Source organism: Heloderma suspectum, chromosome 3 (genome assembly GCF_057233095.1).
Source record: "Heloderma suspectum isolate Gila_16-S chromosome 3, 16-S_ref, whole genome shotgun sequence".
In the NCBI taxonomy this organism is placed as follows: domain Eukaryota; kingdom Metazoa; phylum Chordata; class Lepidosauria; order Squamata; family Helodermatidae; genus Heloderma; species Heloderma suspectum.
In genome coordinates this window covers 37,297,847-37,324,548 of record NC_139460.1, presented here as the reverse complement: position 1 = coordinate 37,324,548, position 26,702 = coordinate 37,297,847, and positions in this window count along the sequence as shown.

Genomic DNA, 26,702 nt, shown 5'->3' with positions numbered 1-26,702 from the left:
TTTGCAGAGAAAAAACAAAACGTAAAACAAAATGAGTGCTTACCAGTCCCTCGTGCACACAGGGCTGTCTTAGTATAACTTAAAGGAGGCCACACCTTTCTTTAGTAAAGAAAGAAAAACAGTTTACTCACAAATCTTCTTTCACGTACAATGCAGGCACAGCATAGAGTTTCAAGAAAGTTTGATCAGTCCACTTTGTGTTCCATGACACAGGCAGGAGCAAGAATGAGCTCCCAGCAATGATGGAAGGTCAGAGACAAGGGCGGGGGGGGGGGGAGGAAAGGGAGGAGCAACAAACCACACTGTAGGCTATACAGATCCTAAGGCTAGCTATGTCCATAATGTCCATGCATTAACTAATGAACTGCAACACTGCCCCTTTCCTATAACTTGCAGAGTAGGTTTGGGATGCTGGAGAAATTCAAGACGGACTAAAATGAGTTCAGATTTCTAAGAATCTGACCTGTTGAATCTGCTGTGGACTGACCTCTTCAGGCCGTGTGGAGTCTGTGGACTTCCGGATCTTTTTTTTACTTTCCTGAAATTTATGCAAATGTATTTGTAGGAAAATACAGAAGTTTCTGCTGAGACTGGTAAATATACGCAAGGGAAAGATGACTGGAATGGGGGACAACCCGCTAAATGTTACATACTAAGGTAAATTATGTAAATTGTTGCAAACCCTCTTTGGGAACTATTTGCATATGTTTCCACAACAAGAACAATTGAATGGACGACAGAACAAAAGGCGTCTGACAATCCCCAAAAAACAGATGGAGCAGATGTTACACAAGCTGTATATCCCTAGATGAGGTTGCAATATTCCTAACAATTTGGTCCCTCCCTTAATAGATATATGTACCAAGTGTGTGCTGTACCACTGTTTCATCAGGAGGTTTTTCCAGCCTTAGGTGTGAGACTGAAATAATTACATGTTTCAAAACTAAAGCATGGGGTAGAGCCATTGCTCAGTGGTAGAACACATGCTTTGAATGCAGCAGATCTTAGGTTCAATGCCCGGCATCTCTAGTTAGGACTAGGAAAGAGAAGTGCTGAAGAAATGCTGTCAGTCAGTGCAGGTTACTGTAATGCGTTATATCATGAGGCTGCCCTTGAAAATGGTTTAGAAGCTCCAACTAGTACAGAATTGGATAGCTAGAATTCTGGCTAGTTTTGCCTAGATGGAGCCATTGGCAGCCCATTCACTTCTGAGCCCAATACAATTTGGGGCCCAAATCTCTGAAGGAGGGCCTCCTCACATATCAGCCTGCCCCTGCATTCAGATAATCAGATCCAAAGACTGTACTTCCTTCTGTAAGAGAAGTACATTTATCAACTACAAAAGAGAGGGCCTTCTCTATGGTGGCTCCCCACCTTTGGGATGCCCTCCTGTGGTTTAGCTATGGGTTGTTAAGCATGATCAACCTGGGAACAAAACCCATGGTTTGTTGTTGGGTTGTGCACTCTGGGTTGTTCATGGTTAACAACACGGAGTTAAACCATAGTGCAGGGTTCGCACAAAATGACAACCCATGATTCAACAACAACCCATACTGAACCTGTACTCTGGGTTGTCGTTATTTGTGAACCAGGTGACAACCCATTGTTTAATCAGCACAAATGTCTAGTTTGGCTCTCGGTCATTGGATCTATAAATGAGCACGTGCAAGGAGGGTCAGTTCCATTATATTAGCCAAAGTAAAGTGGTGATAGATTTTGGACCATTAAAGGGCAGCAAATTGTCAATTATTTGCTTTATTATTATATTTTTACTACTGGGGGGAGGGGAGGGGGAAATATCATTCAAATCTTCTGCCTCAAGCACCAAAATATCTCAAGCAATCTCTGAATGCAACACAAGACATGTAAAGCTGCTGGGAGCTAGCTGTACATCATCAGATGTCCCTTAGAGGTTTTAAGAAGTCTCCAGGCAATAAACAATAAGAGACAATCATCCATACGAGGTTATATTAGCCATATATGTGGTTCACACTTAGTGACACCTGCTCCATGCATGGTAAGTGATCACTGATAATATGTCAGCCCTCAAGGCTTTCTTGCACTGATGTAATGATACGATGGCCCCCACTTCATCTATTTAATTAGTATTAGTCATATTCAGTCAAGGAGCTAGCCTATTCTGAATATTAATTTTTGACAGGAGAATAACATCTAGACATCCTTTTTAATTGGGTTTTCCTAATGAAATTTTAAATGAAAATTGCTCCATGTTCCTGAGAAGGACTCACATATCCTCATACAATACACAGTCTAAGAATTCCCTTCACCTTATTATGAGAGAGTGTAACTGAACAAATTTTGATTGCATCTGCTGTAAATAGGATGTGGATTGACTATTTAAAGCATATGAATCAGCATAAATTGGAGTCTTTGTTGCGTTTCCATAGCACCCACCCACAGTTAGAGACAGAATACTGGGCTGAGAACTAGTCTGTACAAACAGTGGATCACACTAGCCCTACTTGGCTATTCCCCCTCACATAATTATTGATCGCATGGGGCAGGGCATGTTGAGCTGGTCCCACCCCAACCACTGAGTCCCACTGTCCCCCCCATCTACTGTCCATGTGTTAGGGGATCACATCTCTAGAAGAGAGCCTGTTCTACATATGTGGGCTCCCCCTGTGGTGTGGTCCATTTTTCCATAGCTGTACTTCTTTTAAAATCATGCCATTATTGCAATAAAGCACAAATGCACAAATGTCTCTTTAAAATAAAGCATAATCGCAAATAGAAAAATAAACTAAGGAATGAACAGGCTGAGGGACTGCTAAGATGGCAAGCAGGAGCAAGCCTCCTAAAAGGCTACAAGAGAACAGGAAAAACTTAAAGGGCTGATTAATAATGCCCATGACCAGGCCGCAACAGGAAATGACTAATGAAAAGGCCAAGAGATGCAGGAGCTAGGGAGACCTTTGCTGAGTAGGACCTACCTCTAAGCAAACCTAGTAGGAGTTTGCCCACAGGGACCAGCATTGCGGGACTTCCACGGGACATGGAAGATAACCCTATATGAAGTTCTGCATTGAGCCACCATTTTCATTCTGCTTCTTGCTGTTTTGTAGGTGCCGATGTTTCAGTAGCACTAAAGGGCCCTGGTATGAAAGTAACCACTTTGAAGCGCTCTTGTCCAGGAACAGTTTTACCATGTGATCTGTGGTTTTTATAGACTGGCTCTGAGCGGATCATTTTCTGGTCAAATAGTTGTATGCCACTATAAACCAGATTGCATTCTTGTGTCATGGATTCTGTTACTTCCAACAAGAACATAGGATACATAAGGCACTAAGGACACTGAGGCTGGAGAAATGTTACCTTCTTTCCAAACCTAAAAAGCTTCAACGAATAGGTTAATAACATTAACCACCAAGTGAATCTAGGTTTACAAACTATTCGATGTGGCACCCATTCCTGGAGATGTAAGAACTGGCTGTGGTGACACACATGCCTCCGTTACAACCCATTTAACAGGCTCTGTGTGGTGTTGCCTTTGAAAACTGTTCAGGAACTTCAGCTGGTCCAGAATGCTGTGGTCAGACTGTTAGGCAGGTTATAGGGAATATGTGACTCCCTTGATTAAAAAGCTTCACTGGCTACTAGTCTGTTTCCAGGTGCAATTTAAAGTGCTGGTTATGTCTGCTAAAGCTCTATACAGCTTGGGATCAGGCTACCTGAAATATCACCTTCTCCCATACAAGCCTGCCCTGCTTTCAAGGAGGCCCTTCTCTTGGTCCCACTGCCATCAGATGCACATTTAATGAGCACATGAAAGAGGGAGCTCTGGAACTCCCTGTCGAGGGGCGTCAGGCTAACTCCATCGCTGTTGTCCTTCCACTGGCAGGTAAAGATGTTTTTATGCAGACAGGCCTTGGATTTTTAGGCTGACTTGTTCACTTAAATAGGTTTAAACTGGTGGGTGCTGTTTATTTCTCTTTTTTATGGTTGTGTTTTTATGTGATTTGTTTTTATGTTTTAATTATAATTCTGTATTTTATCTTGCATTTTATTGTTGCTAGCTGCCCTGATTTGTAGTGGAAAAGGAGGATCTAAATGCAATCAGTCAGTCAAATCATACAATTGGCCTTAACACATGCCTCCTGAGGCGAATGGAGGGAAGGGATAACAGAGGACATGGTTTGCTCGCACAGCGGAAAAAGTATTTCCCAAGCAAAGATGAAAAGGGCAAGTGAAGAGAAAGCAAAAGCCTTATTCTTCTATTTCCATAATTTGATTTTTATTATCAGCACAAAAACCAGGCCATTGAGATATTTAAAAACAATGAAGTTGCACTTCCATTTGGTTTTCAAAAGATGGCGCTTAACAGCAAGATACTATAGTCTAAATAAATTTAATAAAAAGGAATCTTATGGTACCTACCTACTGCATTTAAAGACTGATTACAGGATAGGCTTTTGTGGATTGGAGTCCACTTTATCAAATGCAGAAGTATTATCTTCAGCTGGCAAATAAACACACACGCGCACACAGACATGCACACACAGAGAGGGAGAGAAATATAGAAAAAGTGCAGACAGACACACAGGCCAAAAGACCATTTATTACAAGAGGGGCAGTCTATGAAATGTTTATGCAAAGCTCAGATGTGGACAGGTTAAGCACAGTGACATTTTTTCTTCTCTTTTTCTTTTTTACATTTCCATACTGCCCAATAGCCAAAGCTCTCTGGGCTAGGGATGGCGGAGAATTCCGCCACGGACTCCAGTGATGCCAGATTCTTTAGAATTCCGCCACGGACTACCCCCCCGCCACCCCCGAAATCCCCCCCCGGCCGCTGCCGGGCTGCTGCGGCCGCAAATGGCGGCCATTGTAGTGGCCGCCATTTGCGTCCCTGCTAGACTGTGATAGGCTACGTAAGTACGTAACCTATCACGGCAAAAGGCACAGACGCAAATGGTGTAGCAGCCTCATTTGTGTCCCTGCCTTTTGCCGTGATAGGCTACGTAGATACTTACGTAGCCTATCATGGCTTGGCAGGGACGCAAATGGCAGCCGGTGTAGCGGCTGTCATTTACGGCTGCAGCCCGGCTGCAGCCGGAAGTCTAGCTGCGGCCGGGGAGGAGTCGGGGGGGAGGGACGGATTGCCTCCCCCCCCCCCGCAGACCCCAGCACACTGAACCGGATCACCGCCCCCTCCTGTGGACCCCAGCGGATGGAGGTAAGTGGGGTTTCGTACACCCCTACTCTGGGCTCTTCACAACCATAAAATACAACAACACGGTAAAACATCATATAAAGCTTTTAAAAGTTGAAAGATCTTTAAGCTGCAATAACTTATTTAAAAACAACAGAAACCAAAGGATTAAAATGCCTGGGAGTATAAGGTCTTCACCTGGTGCTGAAACAATGACAGTGTAGGCACCAGGCGAGCTCCTCTAGGAAGGGCATCCCACAATCAGGTTGCCACCACTGAAAAGCCCCTCTCTTTAGGTCCTCTCCATTTTCCTCAGGTGTTGTGGCAGAGACTATCCCACTGCTAGCACTGAAGTAAGTTTCAACCACCAGTCCAGCTGGCTTCTGTCTTGGGCCAGCTCTGGCAACTGGATACCACAAGGCACATAACCTGGCAAGAGAACAAGCAGTTCCTTTCTTCCATATAAAAAGCCTCCCTTCCTGTCTACCTTTGCTAGTTATAATGGGACAGCTGACAACTCAGGTTGCCAATGCTTGATACCCAAATTACTGTCCTCCCTTGGCAGGTACTCTTCCCATATGTACCTGGACCTGGAGATCTTATTTGGAGGCCTTTTTTCTAAGTGCCCCCACTAGATGATGTGTGGTGGGTGGCTACCCGTGATAGGGCCTTTTCAATGGCACCCCCTCCAGTGGAATGCCCTCTCCAGAGAGGCTGGTGCCAACACTGTCATTTTTTCAGTACCAGGTAAAGACCTTTTTATTTTCACCAGGGCTTTGAAATCTTTGGCCACATTGATTTATTCTCTGCTCTTTGTGTTTTAAGTGGCATTCTTGTTTTATTGTGACTTTTTATTTTGCTTTCAAGGTTTTTATTAACACTTGCTTTGTTTCCTGTTGTAAGCCATTTGGAAAACCGTTTGTTATGGGGAGCCCTATAAATGCTCTTAATAAAATGAATGAATAAATCAAACAATATGGATAAAAGCCAGAGCCAGGGCAAAAGCTGGGTACCTATGGCTGAAGAACTGTCACAATTGGTGCATCATGGGCGAAGTCTGACAAAATACAAAGTTTCCTGCTTCATACTCTAAGGGCGCAATCCTATGGCCGCTAGACAGTGGCTGGACAGCCATAGGATTATTCGGTTTTCGGGAGCATGGGCTCTGAGGTCAGTTCCCAGAAAACCACCTCCCCACCCCCACCGCCTTGTAGGCAGTGCGAATTGTCTCAGGCTCCATGTGCATAAGAGCAGCATGCAGCAGGAGGAAAGGAGACATTCCCAGGGGAGGGGAGGGGCGGGGACCTCAGGAGGGCCATGCACGCTTCCTATGCATCGTCCAGCCACCTCCCCTCTCCCCGACTCTGAAGCGCTGTGGCTAGACAGCTGAAATTGGCCGTCTAGCCACAAATGCAGGGTGGCCGGAGTGCAGAGGCGAAGATCCCCTCCGTGCTCTGCCCACCCTGCATTGGACAGGCAGTTGCCTCTGAGTTCAGAGGTAACTGCCTATCCCCATAGGGTTGCTCCCTAGCTTTGGTTGTTGAATTGAACATGGTCTTCCAAGCTGGGCCAGTGAAATACTAGGACAGCCTTCCCCAACCTGGTACCCTGTGAACATTTTGTCCAGGTGTTGTGGACTTCAATCCCCATGGTCCCCAGCCAGCATAGCCAATGGTCAGGAGTGCTGGGAGTTGTAGTCCAAAACATTTGAGAAAGGGCACACTGGGTAGTTGGCAGGAGCCTTATCACCCAATACCTGTTCCAAAATCACTCCGTAGACCAGAAACGTATCTCGCTGTCCAGGAAAACTGCTGAGAGAGCTACAGGGCCCTGCGAGGACATGGAGCTCTGAGACACACAGAGAGTGGCCATTCGCCCATCTCCAAAAAAGAGAAAATGCATCACCAAAAAGAGGACTAAAGAGGGCACTGCTCTTCATATGCAAATGTATATGTATAGGTGCAATTTTAGAAATTATAACTATTGTTTATTTAGAAATACAATATATTTCACCATAGCGGAGAAGACCGACGGGGTGGCTTGTGTGCCTGCCGCCAGGCACTGTGGGGCCCTTCTACTGAAGGGCCCTGCTGCTCTCCCTCCTGATGGACCTTTGACTTCAAACCAGACTTGGATTGGGCAGCCCATCAGACAGAGGACACCCTCAGATGGAGGAGTGTCCTCTGCCAGCTCTCCCAAAGGCAGGACTACCCTCTACAAAGTAGGCCACCTGGACACCCTAACTTCCGAGAGGCATAAAGTCCAGCTGGCCCCTAAATTTGCAGGCATTGGCAATGTGGCTGCTTCCTTTCTCTCTCCCAGCTCCATTTACATGGTAAACAGGCCTTGGCTAGGGCAGAGCATCCTGGGCCAGGATGTCAGGGAATACGTGCTGTCCACCACTATGAGTGTGTTACTGTGTGTGCAAGCAGGCAGAGGAGTCCCATCCAGAGAAACATAGGAGAGGAATCCAGCAGTGTCCTGCTGCCCTCAGCCAGGAGGAAGGGCTTCCTATATTCTTTTTCCTCCAGTCCAGCATGCACGTAGCATGCAGAGCAGCAGGTAGGCCTGTTCAGCTTCCAGTTCCGGCACATACCATACGTCGTTCCACACAAAAATGTAAAGACTTTATCCAAATAAATCCCAAGTTCTCTGAGACATGTGAACTAGAGAGATAAGGTTATTTTTGGAGCACTGGATGGGAGTGGAGGAAAAAGTAAGAATTACAGAGATGGGTTATAAAACATTGGATGTTTTGTTTTGTGAGAAGGGAAGAAGCATAGCCGTCAATACCTTTAAAAAAAAAATTTGTCCCAAAGTTTGTTGAGTAACTTCTCAGAAACTCATTTGGCACCTTTTCAAAATGAATTTCTGGGTGTTGCATGGTCTTCCTGACTGCAGGGAAAAACAATGCATCCCACTGAATCAAAGAAACAGCAGCATCAAAGGAAGTCTAGGCACAAGGGAGTCAATTTTGCCTGCCACTGGAAGTTTATTCAGAAATTTAGAGGAAAATGGAAGACACCTCATCAAAGATGATCAAGATGTAAAAAGCTGAACAGCTAGCCCTTTGGCACAAAGGGTGGGAAGGAAATAAGCTGATCCTCTGCATTATGTACTCTACATAGAAGAACTGTACAGGATCCCAAAACTTGTATTATTTTGGGATTGTATCCAATGTTAGTCCTACTTAGAGTAGACCCGTTGAAATTAATGGGACTTCAGCTAGGCTAATATTGGATACAGTCCTTGGTTAGCAACTACTTCTGCAATACCGTCACTTGGGGGAAGGGACAGAGAATAGTGGCCCAGGCTGCCACCATACCCCAGAGTGGACTGCCAGAAAATCTAGGATTGCCAACTTATTTTAAAACAAATGGCAGATCTGCTCTTGTGCTTTTTATCCAGAAACCAGCAGTGAAGTTTTTCACAGCATGGAGAGAAACGTGGTCAGACATCAGCTAATCTGTACACATCAAGCTGCTGCTAAAAGCACAACTTATAGGGGTTGGTTTGAATGCTGGCAACACCAGCAAGTCCTGTTGCCAAGCGCACATCTTGCCTGGTTAACAAAACAAAACAAAGTGAAGAGGAGATCAGGAAGGATCAAGCTAATTAAGGCTGCCTACATACGTACTAGGGAGTAAGGGGGACTTACTTGAAGGGGGACTTACTTCTGAGTAAACATGCTGAATTGCTTTGCTACCTGAGAAAAAGGAAATCTATGCATGAACATAAGAAGAACCTTGCTGGATCAGATCAAAGGTCCATCTCCTCCAGCATCTTGTGTTCTGGAATGACCAACCAGGATAGGATCTATAGTGGAGGGCCTTTCATTTGTGTGGCACCTCGGAGCCAAAATTTATTTATTTATTACACTTCTATACCTCCCAATAGCTGAAGCTCTTTGGGTGGTTTGCAACAATCAAAACCATATAATACAGCATGATAGAACAAGTGTGTCCGTGTGTGTGTGTGTGTGTGTGTGTGTTTTAAATTAAACTCCTATATAAAATCAAAGTAAAAATTAGCAGCAGTGTAAAGTTTTAAAAATACAATAACAGGTTTAAAACAACAAAAACTAAGGATGCAATCCAATGCATGTTTAGACAGAAAAAGTCCTACAACTCCCCAACATAGCTGGCTGGGGAATGCTGGGAGTTGTAGGACTTTTTTTCTGTCTAAACATGCATAGGATTGCACCCTACATTTCAAACACAATTGCTACTCTGCAGAGCACATTTGTTTACAGGTGTGTAAAAGCTGCACACAGATGAGTGCATGTGAGTTGACAGGCAACTGCAGATCACTTCCTGCATTGCCTTGGATCAGTATTCAAAATGGTATTGCAGCATGTTCATAAACAGAGCACAAGAGACTAAAAGGTGCTTGGGCTGCATGACCCAAAATATATTTCCTCAGAAGTAAGGAAGGCATGGGGTTTACTCCCAAGAACGTGTGCATGGAATTGCAGTCTTAGGGCCAAGCAACATGTATGGTAAACATGTCACTTGCAGTTGTGTGGGGCTGGGAGGTTTAACCCTTTCTTCAGGCACCACTGTCCCAGTAAAAATCTTCCCACCACTGAAGCTGCTATTTGCAGTATGGGATGAAAGCTCCCATTAATGTCAATGAGTGTTTCCCTCCCATGATAAATAGCAGCTTTGGCGGGGGAGGTTGTTGGGACTGTCATTCCCCCTTTCCCCATGCATCCTGACAGCCTCTCCCGCTGGTCTGCTATGCTGAGCTTTTCTACATGAGGCATTTGTTGTACACGCATCATTCTGTACTCATAGTTGTTTACGGGTCCTTTAGACAACATCATGACCCTCCAGTTTCACTTCTATTTGTAAACAGCACTTACTACAAGGTTTGTTTGTTTTAAGAGCAGGTAAAATAGGGTATTATTTCTGATGGCAAAAGAAAGCGCAATTTCCTCCAGTGTATTTGTGCTATTCCACTATACCACTGCGCCATCTAGAAGTTATGTAGCAGAAAAGCAGGAAAGGAAACTGGCCTTATGTAGTGCTCAGATCTCACTTCTGTAATGAAACCAAAAGCAGATGCAGTGAATTAACAGCCTCGTGTAGTGTATTGGTTTTGGGTTCGGAAGAATGGTGAGGAGTCAGGTGTGAACTTTCACAGAGTCATTTGCAGTGTCTAGTAGCATATGTAGACTTATTTGGTAGAGCACTTGGCAACTATTACGAAGTTCGAGTTGTTTTTCATAGCTGTACAGTGAAGATCAGTGCTTTTTGCTACTAAGAAAAGTTAGATAATGCAGAGTAGCTGTCTTGCACAGTTTGCACCTTCCTTCTGATAATAATGTTCCTGTCTCTGCTGTGGGAAACTGGCTTTCCTGCCAAGAAAGAAAAGCCCCCCTTCCTCCTCCTTGGTGAAGGGAGTGAGGTACGTGTGTGATTTGTGACACTCTACCTTAGCGGCTGGGTTCAGATGACACGCTAACCCATGGTGGGTCATATTCAGGAGCGACCCATGACGGGTTAGCATGTTGTGTGGGGGTGTTTTTCCCACCCGTGATCAGTAAGTTATCCACCCTCATTAACTATCATCTGCAGATAGGTATGAGGTCCCGGGGTAGCTTACTGTGTTGTCTGTTGGGTGCTCCGTAGGTAAATTCGGCCGCTCCGTGGATAAATGGCAGCGACCATAGAGACAACCGCCTAGAGTGCCCAGAAGTTCCGATGACATTCTAGCCCATGCAGCCAAACTGTATGGTCACAGTTACATAGCAATGGCTGGAACAGCCAGCGCAACCCTGTTCCCACCATGGTGTCCACTGGGATATGTGGCTGCAGCAGCAGGAGGGTGACGAGGGTCCCACAGAGCAGGGATGGGTAAGGGAACCACATTGCCCTGTGTGGTTCCATGGTCATGGGGGGGGGGAATAACATGGCTTTCCTACTCCTCCCTGCAGCATGGTTCTGCTACCTACCCTCCCCTAGTGATTGTGTGAACAGGCCCAGTGAGACAAACCCTATAAAATCCTGGGCAGGTTAGCTTGCCACCTGTTCTCACTGTGGGAAGAGGAAAGGCACCCACCTGCCCAGAGACCCGAGGCCCTTGGGGCGACACCCTATTAATTAATTTATTTATTTACAATATTTATATACTGCTCCACATCAGAAGGTTTTGGAGTGGTGAACAACAAAGGTAAAAGAATAGAACACCAGGTTAAAACATTTTTTAAAAAATTAAAAGACAAATTCCAATAAGGTTGGCTGGTCACGCAAGGAAGGCCTCTCGAAATAACAATGTCTTCAGGAGACGCTGGAAGGAACACAACATTTGTGCCTGCCTGACCTCCAAAGGCAGGGAGTTCCACAGGAAGGGGGCCACCACACTGAAGGCTCTTTTCCTGGTGGGCTCCAACAGGTCCATGGGTTGGAACCCATGGAACCAATGCAACACCAGTTGAGGGGATCGTGATCTACCAATTGATGGGCATGTGTAAGCCTTTCCTGGCTTTTCTTATGTGCATCCATTTTCCATCAATAAACTATATCATCTTTCACCCAAGTGGACTTTTGAATCTGTTTGGTGTGGGTCCTGGCTGGATCAGGGCCCAGGTCTAAGACCTGTAAAAAAGCTCACAAAAGTTGGGAAAAGGTTCATGAGCTGCAAGGGTTTAGTGCCATGTGTAATTCAGCCCTTCAGAGGGGAGTTGCTAGGCCTGGGCCCAGGGGCGTTGCTGGGTTCTTAAAAGATCTGGGGCACAGGCCCATAACACAAATTTGTGCATATATATATATATATATATATATATATAATGAAGTTATGAGGAGGAAGATACAATGACAGTTTGTGCACAACAAGGAGGAGGTAGAGGAGAATTGCACAAAGCAAGACATCTGTTTTTATGAAGAGTAGGGGGAGAGAGGGTTTTTTGCACCTCAAAAACAAACAAACAAACAAACAAAACCCCTACACCAGAGATTAGGGGTAGTGACCTCCCAATGGTCACCCTGAACACCTTCTGTTTAAGATCTCTAATACCCTGTGTGGCTTGACAGTTTTTACTTTTTGTTTTAGTCTTTGAGAAAAGGAAACATTATGCATGGCTAGCACAAAAGCCACTGGACCTAACTGTCTGAAATTTGGCAGGCTCAGTCAGCTCCAGAGAGGCTGCCCAAGTCCCCAAATTCCATGCACTTATGTGGAAGCACAAAATAATTATAGCTCTTTACTTTGACAGATTTTCTTGAAAAAGGCAAATTTTACCTGTGGCTAGCACAAAAGCCACTGGACCTAACTGTCTGAAATTTGGCACATTCAGTCAGCTCTATAGGGGCTGCCAGGTCCCCAAACTCCATGCACTTATGTGGAAGCACAAAAAAATTTATAGCTCTTTACTTTGACAGATTTTCTTGAAAATACCAAATATACCTGGGACTAGCACAAAAACTAATGGACCTAACTGCCTGAACTTGGGCAGGTTCAATCAGCTCCATGGGGGCTACAAGGTCTCCAAATATCATGTATTTATCATACAAACTAAAAAAGGTATGGCCATTTCTATTTTCCAATGCAAGTCAATGGGAAAATGTAAAAAAAAAAGGCAATTGGGACAGCTCAAAAGATCTGGGGCACAGCTCAAAAAGATAGGGGGCCTGTGCCCTGGTGCCCGCCTCCAATGATGCCCCTGCCTGGGCCCATGGCTCCTGGACCAGGAACCTATTTCCTGGGGCCCTGGATCTATTCCATGGAGCCCTGAGGTTCCATTGGTGCCAATGCAAGGTTTCTTTTTCAGGTCAATTGCCAGGCTGGGGGCAGTTTGCGAGGAGATTGCAGGCAGGGCGGGAAAGGTTAAGACAGCCCTTCCCACATGCTGCAACACACACATACCTCAATCTTCCTCTGCATGGCAATTAAGTTTAGGAAAAAAACTTTTTTCCATTGGTTTGGGATGATATGGGGCTGGGTGCAAATTAACTGGAAAATGTGTTGTTTTTAGAAGATGTGGATGAGAAATTAATTGGCTAGCTTTGCCTCCTGTGAAATTTAAATAAATCCTAGTGATTATTTTTAAATTTGCAGATATAGGTATAAATTACCATATGCAGATTTTGTGCAGATTTGTGTCATATCCGCCTCATTCGAAGTGCGTACCAATTCCCCTAGCCCTTCATTGTTGTTGTTGTTGTTGTTGTTGTTCAGTCGTTCAGTCGTGTCCGACTCTTCGTGACCCCATGGACCATAGCACGCCAGGCCTTCCTGTCCTGCGCTCTCTCCCGGAGCGTTCTCAAGTTCATATTCATTGCATCGGTGATGCTATCTAGCCATCTCATCCTCTGCCGTCCCCTTCTCCTTTTGCCTTCAGTCTTTCCCAGCATCAGGGTCTTTTCCAGAGAGTTTTCTCTTCGCATTAGGTGGCCAAAATATTTGAGCTTCAGCTTCAGTATCTGTCCTTCCAATGAGCACTCAGGGTTGATTTCCTTTAGGATGGACTGATTTGACCTCCTTGCCGTCCAGGGGACTCGTAAGAGTCTTCTCCAGCACCACAGTTCGAAAGCATCAATTCTTCAGCGCTCAGCCTTCCTTATAGTCCAGCTCTCACAGCCATACATTACTACTGGGAAAACCATAGCTTTGATTAGACGGACCTTTGTTGGCAAGGTGATGTCTCTGCTTCTTACTATGCTGTCTAGGTTTGCCATAGCTTTCCTCCCAAGGAGCAAGCGTCTTTTAATTTCATGGCTACAGTCACCGTCTGCGGTGATCTTGGAGCCCAAGAAAGTAAAATCTGTCACTGCTTCCATTTCTTCCCCTTCTATATGCCAGGAAGTGATAGGGCCAGATGCCATGATCTTAGTTTTTTTAATGTTGAGTTTTCAAACCAGCTTTTGCACTCTCCTCTTTCATGAAATTGCCCTCAACTGTGCGGAGTAAGCGCTTAAATAGATGTGGAAAGCTGGGGAAACTAGTAGAAAGAAACAGGTACCACGAACATAGTGATAAAGGGAACTGTAACAAAGACCATTGGCTGGGCAGACCCTTTGCCATCAGCAAATCATCATTATATAAAATGAAAGCAAAAAACAAAATTGGAATAAACAACATTGAAAGCGTTGTGTGCGTGTGTTACAGCAAGATGTAACACAGAAATGGTCTTATCATTTAAGGAACAGACCAAAAGGGAAGTTCAGTAGAAGGAACAGCAGTGCCAAAAACAAGAACTACCAAGGAGAAAGACAGGGTGAAGCGAGATCAAACTCTCTTTTTCTCTCTACCAAACAGAAGAAGAAGCAACAGCAGCAGCAGCAGCATGTAAACCTATGCATGTTTAGACAGAAAAAAGTCCCAGCATTTTCCAGCCAGCCGAGTTGTAGGACTTTTTTTCTGTCTAAACATGCATAGGACTGTGCCTGAAGAGGATTTATTTATTTATGTATTTAATACATTTCTATACCGCCCAAGAGCGGGAGCTCTCTGGGTGGGTCACAAAAATTAAAACCCTAAAATACAACATGATAAAACAAAATATAATACCTTTATAAGTCTAAAAGAGAATAAAACCAGAGTAAAAACAAAAACGAGTTTTGACAACAGAAACTTGGGAGGAGGGTACAAAGTCATTTATACGGCAGGATAAGAATTATTTCTATTGGTCAGAAAAAGATTTTCGGGATGTGTAAGAGAGATCATAGGTACCCCAAACTGTGCACTAATCAAGTGATTCCTAAGAAAAGAACCCCCTCAAAATTGTTGAAATTGATTACATTTAGAGCTTGGTGATACTATTATTTGCCAGTCCAATTTAATACTAAATTAAGTGCCCTTGTATTAAGGCAGGGGATAATTATTTTAAAGACAAAAGAGAAAAGAGCTTTTGGTGTTTCTAAAAAGTTATTGCAAGCAAAATTTAATACAAAAGCTTTGCTTACAATAATTACTCATACTTTTCTTGCATTTTCAGCATGTCAACATCATATTGTACGGTTGTGCATGGGTGTATGTACTCTAAGAAACTCCAATGTGCCAGGCAAAGAGTTACTCCACTAATTTCCCCCACCCCAAACATTGACGCCCAATCAACATTTTTTAAGCTTTGGCCTATTCGTTGCTGCCCACATGGCTGTTTATACAACCACCAGGGAGCTATGGAACGGTCAACAAAACATAGTCTCATCAAATCTCCAATGGCAGTCAATATATCAGAATGAACATTCTGTGGAAATGTAGCCTGGCTGGAGCACAGCCTTCCCCAACCTGTTACTGGACTACAATACCCACATCCCCAGCCAACTTGGTCAATGGCCATTCTGACTGGGGATGATGGGAGTTGTAGTCTAACACATCTGGGGGCAACCAGGTTGGAGAAGGCTGTTGTAACAAGTTCTTCCCCTGTACTTTATCATAGACATTCTCTTGGGGCAAAAAGGTCCATATACACACTCAGTTGTTATCTATGCTGGGCCAAGCAGCAGCCTCAACCTCCCTGCACAGTAAGACCATCATCAAGGTTCTGTAGATCCAACCAGTGTCGGGAATACTGCGACCTCGTTATAGGAAGGGGGCAGTGTTGCAATTAGTTTATTATTATTTATTATTAAATTTATTAATCGCCCATCTGGCTGGTCACCCAGCCACTCGGGGCGATGTACAACACACAATAAAACAGTTTAAAACAATAAAATTCTACAGTAAAAATGTTTTCTAAAATACCCTAACCCACCCCAAATGCCTGCCTGAACAACCACGTTTTTAATGCATGACGGAAGCTCATTAAAGAGGGGGCATGGCGGAGTTCCCTAGGGAGGGAGTTCCACAGAGTGGGGGCCACCACAGAAAAGGCCCTCTCCCTCGTCCCCACCAGTCTACCTGTCCTGGCTGATGGGACAGAGAGAAGGCCATCCGAGGCTGATCTTGTTAAGCGGCCTGTCTGGTGCTGCTGGAGGCACTCCTTAAGACAGGCTGGGCCGGAACCATATAGGGCTTTAAAGGTCAAAACCAACACCTTGAATTTGGCCCGGAAAACAATTGGAAAACAATTAGTTAGCTAATGCATGGGAATTTGGGGCATAGCTAGCCTTAGGATCTCTATAGCCTACAGCGTGGCTTTTTGCTTCTCACGTTCCTCCCGCCCTGCCCTGCCCTGCCTCCCCCCACTGCTAGGAGCACCTCTCTCTCTCTCCCTCTCCCTCTCCCTCTCTCTTCTGCCTCTGTAAAGGAACACAAAATGGACTGAACAAACTCTCCTGAAACTCTATGCTGTGCCTGCATTTGTATGTGCAAGAATATCTGTGATGGATTTGTATGTGCAAGAATATCTGTGAGTAAACTGTTGTTCTTTCCTCACTAAGGAAAGGTGTGGTCTCCTTTTTGTTATCCTAAGATAGCCCTGTGTGTATGTGGGACTGGTAAACACTCATTTTGTTTTGCCTTTTGTTTTTCTCTGCTTTCCAGCAGGAGGCATCAATACCAAATAATCCCATCAACCAGAACTGCAGAATCTTGACAGTTGTAGTTTGTCTTGAACATACAATACATGCACACAGTCACCTGTATCCACGTTTCACACTCTTATGTCTGTGGAAGAAAAGACTTGAGAACATGGTTAGTGTCTAGTAACTTCTCAGAACAGAGCCTTGGTTCCAGTGCCCTGAAAGAGAGGATTCAGTGCCCTGTTCTGTTCTGACATTATCCCTTACCCATAGCCGGTATTCCCATAAGCCTAGTCCTCATGGCCTTTCCTATTTTCATTCTCACAGTCCTAGCCAGATAGATACTAACTCTTTGAAAACCTGGGTCTTAGAAACTGCATAATAAACTGTGTGCAAATATATGCAGGTTTATTTCATTTTTCATTCTACTTTCAGAAGAATGAAAGTGTTAAAGACATTAAAGTGTCTGGCATTTGGGGCATCAAGGTGTAGATATGATCGTCTGGTCATAACCTGGAGGTCACACCTTTACCTATTCGTTGTGCGCATGTAGCAAGAGAGCTGCACATATGCATCTCCTGTCACAGCCCTAGTGCTCGCTTCCTTGCTTCTGCAACTGTACAACCAAAGGGGACCAATTTTGTGGCACAGCAGACAGGGGAGAGGAGGAGCAATGGGACTTAGGAAGGAATGGAGCTGTATAGTAAAAAGGTCACATTTAGCTTGAGAACAAGCTAAATTTGACCTAATTACCACTCCATAGTAGTTTACCACTGACTTTTTTTTTGCTGCCGCCAGGGGGCGCAAGGGGAATTCTGCAGGGCACCAGCAGGAGCTAGGCCCACAGGGGAGTCAGGGAGGGGGCAATGGCCCCATGACCCTCTGCAGTTGCCCGCCCCTGATTTAAATAGAAATACATTACATTTCTTCATAGTGAGGAAGCCTGCGTCCAGGTGCTAACCACTGATGCAGTGGTAAAACTGAGCAATGGTGTTTGCAGGAGTTACTTATATTTAAGAATGTGTTGCCATTTTTATTACTTAAAATGCCCGGGACCCCTTGACAGATTTGGACACTTTTCTGAGCATGTTTACACAAAGTCTTCTGTATGATCACTGGAGTGAAAAAAACTGCTTTTATTGTAGTCCTTTCTCTTTCTTTTCGTTTGGAAGGTCTGGTTTTACTTCTGCTTCCCAAAGCAACTATAAGAACTGAAAAGGATTAAAAACAACAACTTATCAGCCATGTTTTACAGGGGGCTTCTTACAGGGATGCAAATGCAATAACAGCATCGAAGTGTGGCCTAATGAATCAGAGCATTTGTAGCTAAAGAAATGCTCCGGATCAAACCCCAACTTGTGTGTGTGTTTTGCAGTGAGACCAGAGTTAAATAAGCTGCTATCGGTTTCCTACCTATCCCCTGAAAGCCATTCTCCTTGATCATGAAACCCAAATAATGGAAGCAGTTTTCTTAAGGGCCACTTCCAGCACTTGCTGTGATGTGATTCATGCCTTTTGTGTTCAGCATAGAATCTGGGAATATTTACAAAAAACTATTATAAATGTGACTAGTCATTAATTCTTCATAGGTAGAGATATAGATATATTCTTACAAGAATCTCAATTTAGCAAGAAACGAGAGTTGCATCACATCACACATGAGCTCATTTCCATTCCCAATAACACATCTGGCACTGTTTTTGCCACCCCAACACAGATATTAAAGAGCATATAAGAGAAAGACCAGCCAGACACTCCCAGAAGACATGTTTTACAATATAGCTAGTCTTTATGGCTTTCTGGCCCAGGATTCCAGTTTTCTCCAGTGGATTCTTCTATGCAAATATGAATGCAAAGGCCTGAGGTAGAGCTATAAATTGGGTAAGAAGCAGCAGAGGAACCATGTCTATGAATAATTTACACATTTTGCAGGGCAAATGTCAGTAGCGATCCTGCCAAATAATTCGGCCTCATGAAGTATCCTGTGTCACTTGAAAGCTTGTGTGTGTCCTCATTCCTTACTGATTTACTGAATTTAGGTGTGGCCATTTTGTGAAATGCTCAAGGCAACTTACAAAGAACTTCCAAACGTTGCAGTGGTAATACTTAAAATTTAAGCCTTATTCTTTTCAAAAACAAAGCAAAGAACGTAGAAGCAGTAACAAAACAATCATTGGCAATTTATGCCAGAATCTATCATGTCAGGCTGGAAATGCTTTTAAAATCAGACCAGGTTTTAATTCTCTGCCAAAACACAGCAAAAGCTAGAGATCAGTGGGCCTCACCAGTGAGTTTCTTTTAACCATGTAGGTGCTGTCTGACAGTGCCTTCTCCATGCATTGCTTGATCTTATCTCTCTAAAGCTCAGGACCTGCACCACCATCAGGAAGAAGGAGGTGACTGCATCAGGCCGCAGATGTTGGGGGGCAGCAATGGCGGCCTCCCAGCTGTTCCCCCTGAACTCCCTGGCAACATAGCTGAGTAAGCCATACAACCTGTCCTGTCCCCCCAAACCAGCCTGCTGCTACCTCAGGTATAGCGAAGGAAATTACCTCATAGCCAGTCCTGAAGTTAGATTCAACTGCCATTCCAGCTGGCTTCTGTACATGGAAGGTGAAAGGGGCACCATCCTCTCCCTTGTCTCAGGCCGCAAAATGTCTTGCGCCAGCCCTGCTAAAGCTGCGATCCCAAGCACACTTACTACGGAGTGAGCCCCACTGGACACTGGGGATGTTGAAGAAATCCACAATGGAATCAAATGAGTTTGGATTTCTATGAATCCAACCTATGGATTCCATTACAGACTGGCTTTTCCCAAGTCGCATGGATTCTGTGGACTTGTGGACCAGGTTTTTTTTAAACTTTCCGGAACTGTACGCAAATTTAGTCATAGAAAGATACATAAATTAAAAGACCAGCAGCTGAAAATATGCATTTCTCCTACAGGCTAAAGCATGAAAATGCCCATTTGGGGGTATTTGTGCATTGAGGGGGGGGCAGATTTGCACATGGGTTCCGTGAGTGCGAATTTGCGCAAATGCAAATTTGCACAAATTTGGGAAATTGGAAAAAATCCAATTCCGTCAATGAGCAGACGATGGAACAAAAGGCACCTGGTGAAATGCAGATAGAATAGAATTTACAAAATCTGTGCATCCCTACTGGACACTTCCAAGCAGAGTGGCCAAATGCAAAAGAAGAAACAGGTGTGTAACATGTACCTGCTGAAATTTTGTCTTCTGCACTTCTCTTAAAGGTGCAGGAGCCCTGTCTTCATTTGCATCTGGCCACCCTACTTCCAATTAAACCAGCCTAAGATCAAGCAGTAAACAATGGCACATGGAACAGAGTACCATCCCCATATCTAACAGCCTGGGGATAAATACAGGGCTGGAGGTGCTCTCGAAGATAATTTGAGCCCTGGCCATCTAGAGTAATAACCAGCACCTTGACTTGGTTTCAGATGCAACCTGGCAACCAGTGCAGCTGAGCCAACCGAGGAGCATTCATTCAGTAACGAGATTTAAGCCAGGGGCACAGAACCTCAGGTCCAGGAGCCAAATCCAGCCCTCTTGTGGTCCCAGTCTAGCCCTCCATATGGCCCACCCCCTTCCCTTGTCCTCACCCCCTTTTCCCCCTACCACTAATTGTTTGGTGCTTTCCTGGCTTTAATGCAGTTTTTTCCCTCATTCTAAGAGGTTGAAATGCCTCTCTTAAGGCTCCGACACCGGCAGTAAGAGCTGGAAGCTAAAGAAATGCCAGGCGGGTGTGTTTTTTTGTATGTTTGATCCCACCCCTTTTGCCATCGGCCCTGCCCCCTTTGCCTTTAGCTCCACCCACCGCTGGAATGCAGTCCACAAATGCTTCTCCAAAATTTAATTCAACCCTCAGGCTGAAAGAGGTTCCCCACCCCTGATCTATACACACACTGTTATGTAACGGGGTCGAGGGGAGTTACTGTGGGTTAGTTATTGTTTTGAACCTTGGCAGCTCCTGTAGAGTTGGGAGTAGCAACAGTGGGTGGAGCTTCTGCTAAGTTCTTCACTTTTGTTTGTGCTGAATAAAGAACAGTTGTATTTGAGGCCTGCTGAGTCTTGTAGCATTTTGAGACTTTCCTCAACTTTTGCTCTCTCACAATTTTGAGGCCACCATCACAAACCATCTTGGCTCATTATGACATCTTGGCTCATTATGAGCTGCAGAGAGAGATTGGGTGAGGGGATCAGGACAGCGGTGAACGCCTCTTTTGAGGAGGGTGTGATGCCATCAGCCCTCAAGGAGGCAGTGATAAGACCACTCTTAAAGAAGCCCTGCTTGGATCCCCAAGTCTTGAATAACTTTCGCCCAGTCTCGAATCTGCCATTTTGGGGCAAGGTGATTGAGCAGGTGGTGGCGATGCAGTTGAAGGCACACTTGGAAGAAGCCGATTATCTAGATCCATTTCAATCGAGTTTCAGGCCTGGGCATGGGACAGAAATGGCCTTGGTTGCCTTGGTGGATGACATGAAGAGGGCTTTGGATAAGGGTGAATGCTCATTCCTTGTTCTCCTCGACCTCTCAGCGGCTTTCTATACTGTTGACCACGGTATCCTCCTGGACTGCCTGGAGGCACTGGGCATTGGAGACATCGTATTACGGTGGTTCTAGTCCTTCCTCTCTGGCAGGTACCAGAGGGTAGCACTGGGAGAGGAGGTTTCGGACCCGTGGCCACTCACTTGTGGGGTGCCACAGGGTTCCATCCTCTCCCCGATGCTATTTAACATCTATGTGAAGCCGCTGGGGGCTATCATCAGGAGGTTTGGAGTGCAGTGTCATCAATATGCAGATGACACGCAGCTTTACCTCTCGTTCAAATCTTCACCAGGGTTGGCCATGGAATCCCTGTCCAAGTGTCTGGAAACGGTGGGTGGCTGGATGGGCAGGAATAAGCTGAAGCTGAACCCTGACAAAACCAAGGTACTTTTGGTGGGAGACAAGGGGAGGTTGGTGTCAGGGTTGGATCAGAGCCCATAGAGCTCCAAAGCAGTTCTGATTCTGAGGAAGAGATAGAAACTATGGGAAAGGAACCCGCGTGCTGTTCAGAGGCACCACCGGAGGGAGACCCCCTCCCTGCTCACATTCCTGAGAGTGGCAGTGACCCTGGCAGGCAGGGGGAGGGACAACTGGAGTTTCAGGATGCGAGGTGCCAGTGCAGGGACAAGCGGGAGATGGAGGGCGCTGAGAGGAGGCGCTCAGCCCACTTGGCGCAACGTCAACAGCTGCGCCCCAATGCCCCACGGGAAAGGGGTGGACTCTCTTCTCCTTGCCCTTAAGTTCAGAGGCTTCTCGCCCTTTCCCTCCAAATGGAGACCAACTGATTCCCTAAGGCTAGAAACCCCTGGTAGGCAGCTCTCTTAAGTTTCCCTCATTAGGCTCAGGCAATTAGCACCTGTAAGCGTCATTAGGTTGAATGGAAAGGAAGCCTTGGAAAAGTGCCCTATCGTCTGCATGTTGATTGATTCTGGCTACTTGAGGATTTCAGAAGGCAGCAAGAGCGCTCCTGACAGTTGGGGGATGTTGACCTGGTGTTGAATGGGGTACGGCTACCCTTGAAAGACCGGGTCCACAGCCTGGGGGTCATTTTAGACTACCAGCTGTCCATGGAGGCTCAGGTGTCAGCTGTGAGCCGGGCAGCGCTGTACCAACTCCATCTGATACAGCAGCTGTGCCCCTACCTTCCTGACCATCTGCTCCCATTGGTAGTACATGCCCTGGTCTCCTCTTGTCTAGACTACTGTAGTGCCCTCTATGTAGGGTTACCCTTGAAGACAGTTGAGAAGCTGCAGCTGGTGCAGAAGCGGCGGCTCGCCTGATTAAAGGCAGCCTCCAGTGTGATCACATCACTCCAGTGCTGAAGGAGTTGCACTGGCTACCAGTTGTTTTCCGGGCCAAATTTCCGGGCCAGGTATTGGCTTTGACCTTTAAAACCCTATATGGTTCCAGCCGGTAGGGGTGTACAAACCCCACTTACCGTTCCGCTCTGGGAAGGGGGTCTGCTTGATGAGGGGAGGTGATCCGTCCCTCCCCCCGGAATCTTCTCTGGCCAGTTCCACTCCGCGGCAAGTCCGCGGAGCCACTGGCCGGGGCCGCCCGCAGCCGGACTTCCGTCTGCTGCCAGGCTGCAGCCGCAAATGGTGTCTGGCATAGCGGACGCCATTTGCATCCCTGCTCTTGGCTGTGATTGGCTACATAAATATTTGCGTAGCCTATCACGGCAAAGAGCAGGGACACAAATGGTGTCCGCTACGCCATTTGCATCCCTGCCGTTGGCCGTGATTGGCTACGTAAATATTTACGTAGCCAATCACGGCCAAGGGCAGGGATGCAACTGGCGTCCCCTATGCCGGACGCCATTTTGTTCTGCAGCCTGGCAGCGGATGGCTGAGGAACAATGACAGACCTGGACTAGCCGCCACCAGGTAGGGTCTGTCCTGGGGGGATTTCGGAGGTATTGATTTTGACCTTTAAAACCCTACATAGTTCTGGGCCAGCCTATCTTAAGGAGCACCTCCAGCAACACCAGACAGGCCGCTTAACAAGATCAGCCTTGGATGGCCTTCTGTCTGTCCCATCAGCCAGGACAGCTAGGCTGGTGAGGACGCGGGAGAGGGCCTTCTTTGAGGTGGCCCCCACTCTGTGGAACTCCCTCCCTAGAGAACTGTCAGGATTCCTTTAGCCCTCACTTTACTTCTAAGCCCAAACAAACACAGATGAGAGGCTTTTATTTCATTACTTCAACAGGGTCATACAGATGCAAATTCTCAGTGACCCTCAGTCTACAAAGGAATGCCTTCAGGGGATTCAAAAGGAAGTTACAAGGGTTGCCCACCATTTGAAGATGGAAGCAGTCTGACTAGCCTAACTTAAGCACGGGAGGTCCCTCTCTTCTCATGAGGCCTCTAAGCGCAGCTTTTCACGCAAAGCCAATCAGGTAGACCGTCTAAGTTCTGCCCCTGCCTTCTCTCTCTTTGTTTTGTACCTGCGTCTGGCATCTATTAGGTCATACTGTCCAGATCCTGCCTCCTCCTGTTTGCTGCCTCTCACGGGGGCGGGGGGTGAAGAGGGACCCTCATCCTCAGCCAGCTGGATGTTTGTAACCTGGGAAGCCGGCCTACTCATATCTGGACTCACCTGGAAAAACACCTCCCCCATGTCTGGCGGTTCTCCTTCAGAATCTGAACTGCTATCCCATGCCCTGCACTCAGAAACACCCCTGACATGAACTCTGCCATGCCCTCTCTTAATGAGTTTCCGCCATGCATTGCAAACTTGGTTGTTCAGGCAAGCATTTGGGGTGGGTTAGAGCATTTTTAGAACTCGATGTTTTAATGCTTAATTTTACCGTTTTTGATTGTTGTATATCACCCAGAGTGGCCGGATGACCGATTAAGAAATTCAATTAAGAAATTTAATACATTAAGAAATTTAATTTAATAAATTAAGACATTTAAGAAATGTCTTATGAAATTTAATTAAGAAATTAAGAAATTTAATAAATAAATAAATAAAAATCCAACTGCATCTGGTAAAATCTTTTCTTCTTCCTGATTGTGCAGATTTGTTTGGGCTTTTCTTAATGGCCAAATATAGCCTCATATAATGTACAATACTCTAAACAATTCCTTGTTTTGAGTCACTGCCGTGTGAGCTACAACATTAACAGACAGCATAACATGGCACTTCCCAAAGTACCAGGGGCATTGATTGATCTCTGAGGGCATGTTCTGGTTCATCGATGGCCAGCCATTATGGCAAGTGTGCAACCAGTCAAGTTCCAAGCCGGAGAGCAAGCCAGGCCCAAAGCCCTAGTTCTGAGGGGCTCCTTCCTCAGAGCCAGGCAAAGAGCCTGCCCATCCACCCTCCGTCCCTCCCTGTGGCTTGTGCTGAGAGGATTCTCAGCCCAAGCTGGAGGGCAGGTGGCTGAGAGCAGCCATCTACCCTCTGTTTTGCTCTGAGGATCCCCTCAGAGCAAAACAGAGGACAGAGAGACCCACCAGCCACCCTCTCACTGTGCCATTTGCCACAGAGGGATAGCAGGACTGGTTGTGCTCTCCAGAGCAGCCACTAATGTCACCAAGCAAGCAGCTGCTTCAGAGAGCCCCACCGGTCCTGCTCTCCCACTGCAGCGACCAAACATAGGGGTAGCCAGAGAAGAGATCTACAAGTCAGGGAGCTGATACTCAGACATGGTTCCAGCAGCTAGTGGCTTCAGCTGAAGGCTTTTCAGCCTGAGCCTTCAGAGCCCCACCCAGAACAGAGCTGCAGACCATTAGTGCCGCCTGAGGAAAGGACTACCCGTGAACAGGCACATCTGCAGCTGGCAGCTGGCTGAGCCTGGACCTTTAGATGCTTGCAGCCCTTAGGGCGAGGTGACCACTCTGGGACCAAGAGGGGCCGAACTGTGTCATGAGGCTCAGGGTCGATGGCTGTCTCCCTGAGGGCCCAGGATTTCATCTGCCTCCAGGTCCCCAGACACAGGCAGCTCTTCTGAGCTGCTTGGCGCATGGGAAGGGAGACTCCAAGTCATTCTCTGAAGACGAGTCCTCCAAAGAGGGCATGTCACTTAGCCCAGCTTGGGGTAACAATTCTTGAAATTAAAAACAAAATCCTGGTGCCTTTGTGTAGCCCTCTGGATCCAAGGGCTGAGCCCAGGTTCTAGGGGTGTATGAAACCTACTTACGTGTCCACTGAAGGAGTCCATGGGGGGGGCGATCTGTCCCTCCCCCTGGAATCCTCCCTGGCCGGCTCCGCTCCGCGGCGAGTCCACAGAGCTGCTGGCTGGGCCCATCCGCAGCCGGTCTTCCAGCTGCTGCCATGCAAATGGCGTCTGGCGTACTGGACACAATTTGTGTCTGCTACGCCGGACGCCATTCGCGTCCACAGCCTGGCTGCAGAACGAAGATGATGGATTTGGACTGGCCACCGCCAGGTAGGGTCTGTCCTGACTGTCCCATTGGAGTCCGTGGCGGATTTCTCCGCCATCCCTAAGTGGAACCCAGGGGTGGAGGCAGGAGGTGAGCTCATTGTCTTTTAGGGAGTCTGCAGGGGGAACCCAGGACAAAAACTGTATTTTCATCTACATGAAAGGCTGGAGACCTATTTTGAATTGGCAGTGGAGAAGCTCATCGTGGGCTTCGTACTAGCAGTAGGCGAAGCCACAGTGCATGCAGGCAGGGCCACCTTCTGCTGGATATGCGCCCCCAACACACTTGTCCCCTTCCACATATTCACACACACATTCACTAATGATTGATTTGATTCCATTTATTTAAAATATGTCTAGGCTGCCTTTCAGGAAAAGAGCCCTCCCAAAGCGGCTTAGAACAATGTTGTTCAGTCGTTCAGTCGTGTCCGACTCTTCGTGACCCCATAGACCATAGCACGCCAGGCCTTCCTGTCCTCCGCTCTCTCCCGGAGCGTGCTCAAGTTCATATTCATTGCATTGGTGATGCTATCCAGCCATCTCATCCTCTGCCGTCCCCTTCTCTTTTTGCCTTCAGTCTTTCCCAGCATCAGGGTCTTTTCCAGAGAGTTTTCGCATTAGGTGGCCAAAATATTTGAGCTTCAGCTTCAGTATCTGTCCTTCCAATGAGCACTCAGGGTTGATTTCCTTTAAGATTGACTGATTTGACCTCCTTGCAGTCCAGGGGACATGGCAAACATTCATAGGAACAGCAAACACCAGCATAAGACAAAACCTACAACACAATGCAGCTACAATCCAGAACTGTCTAATAAAACATAATCAGGGCAAGGCTAGAGTGAACCAGTAGGCCTTCCTAAAAGCCTGCAATGATAGGGCCTGACAGACCTCCAATGCTAATGCATTCCAGAAGTGTGGGGCTACTGCAGAGAAGGCGTCTCTCTCTCTCTCCCTCTGTCTCTCTCTCTCTCTCTCACACACACACACACACACACGCACACACAGATTGAGATTCTAAGGGTGCAATCCTATGCAGATAGGCAGCCGCCTCTGAACTTGGAGGCGACCGCCTATCCAATGCAGGGCAGGAGAAGCACGGAGGGGATCATTCCCTCCACGCTTCTCCTGCCCTGCATTTTTGGCTAGACAATATTGGCTGTCT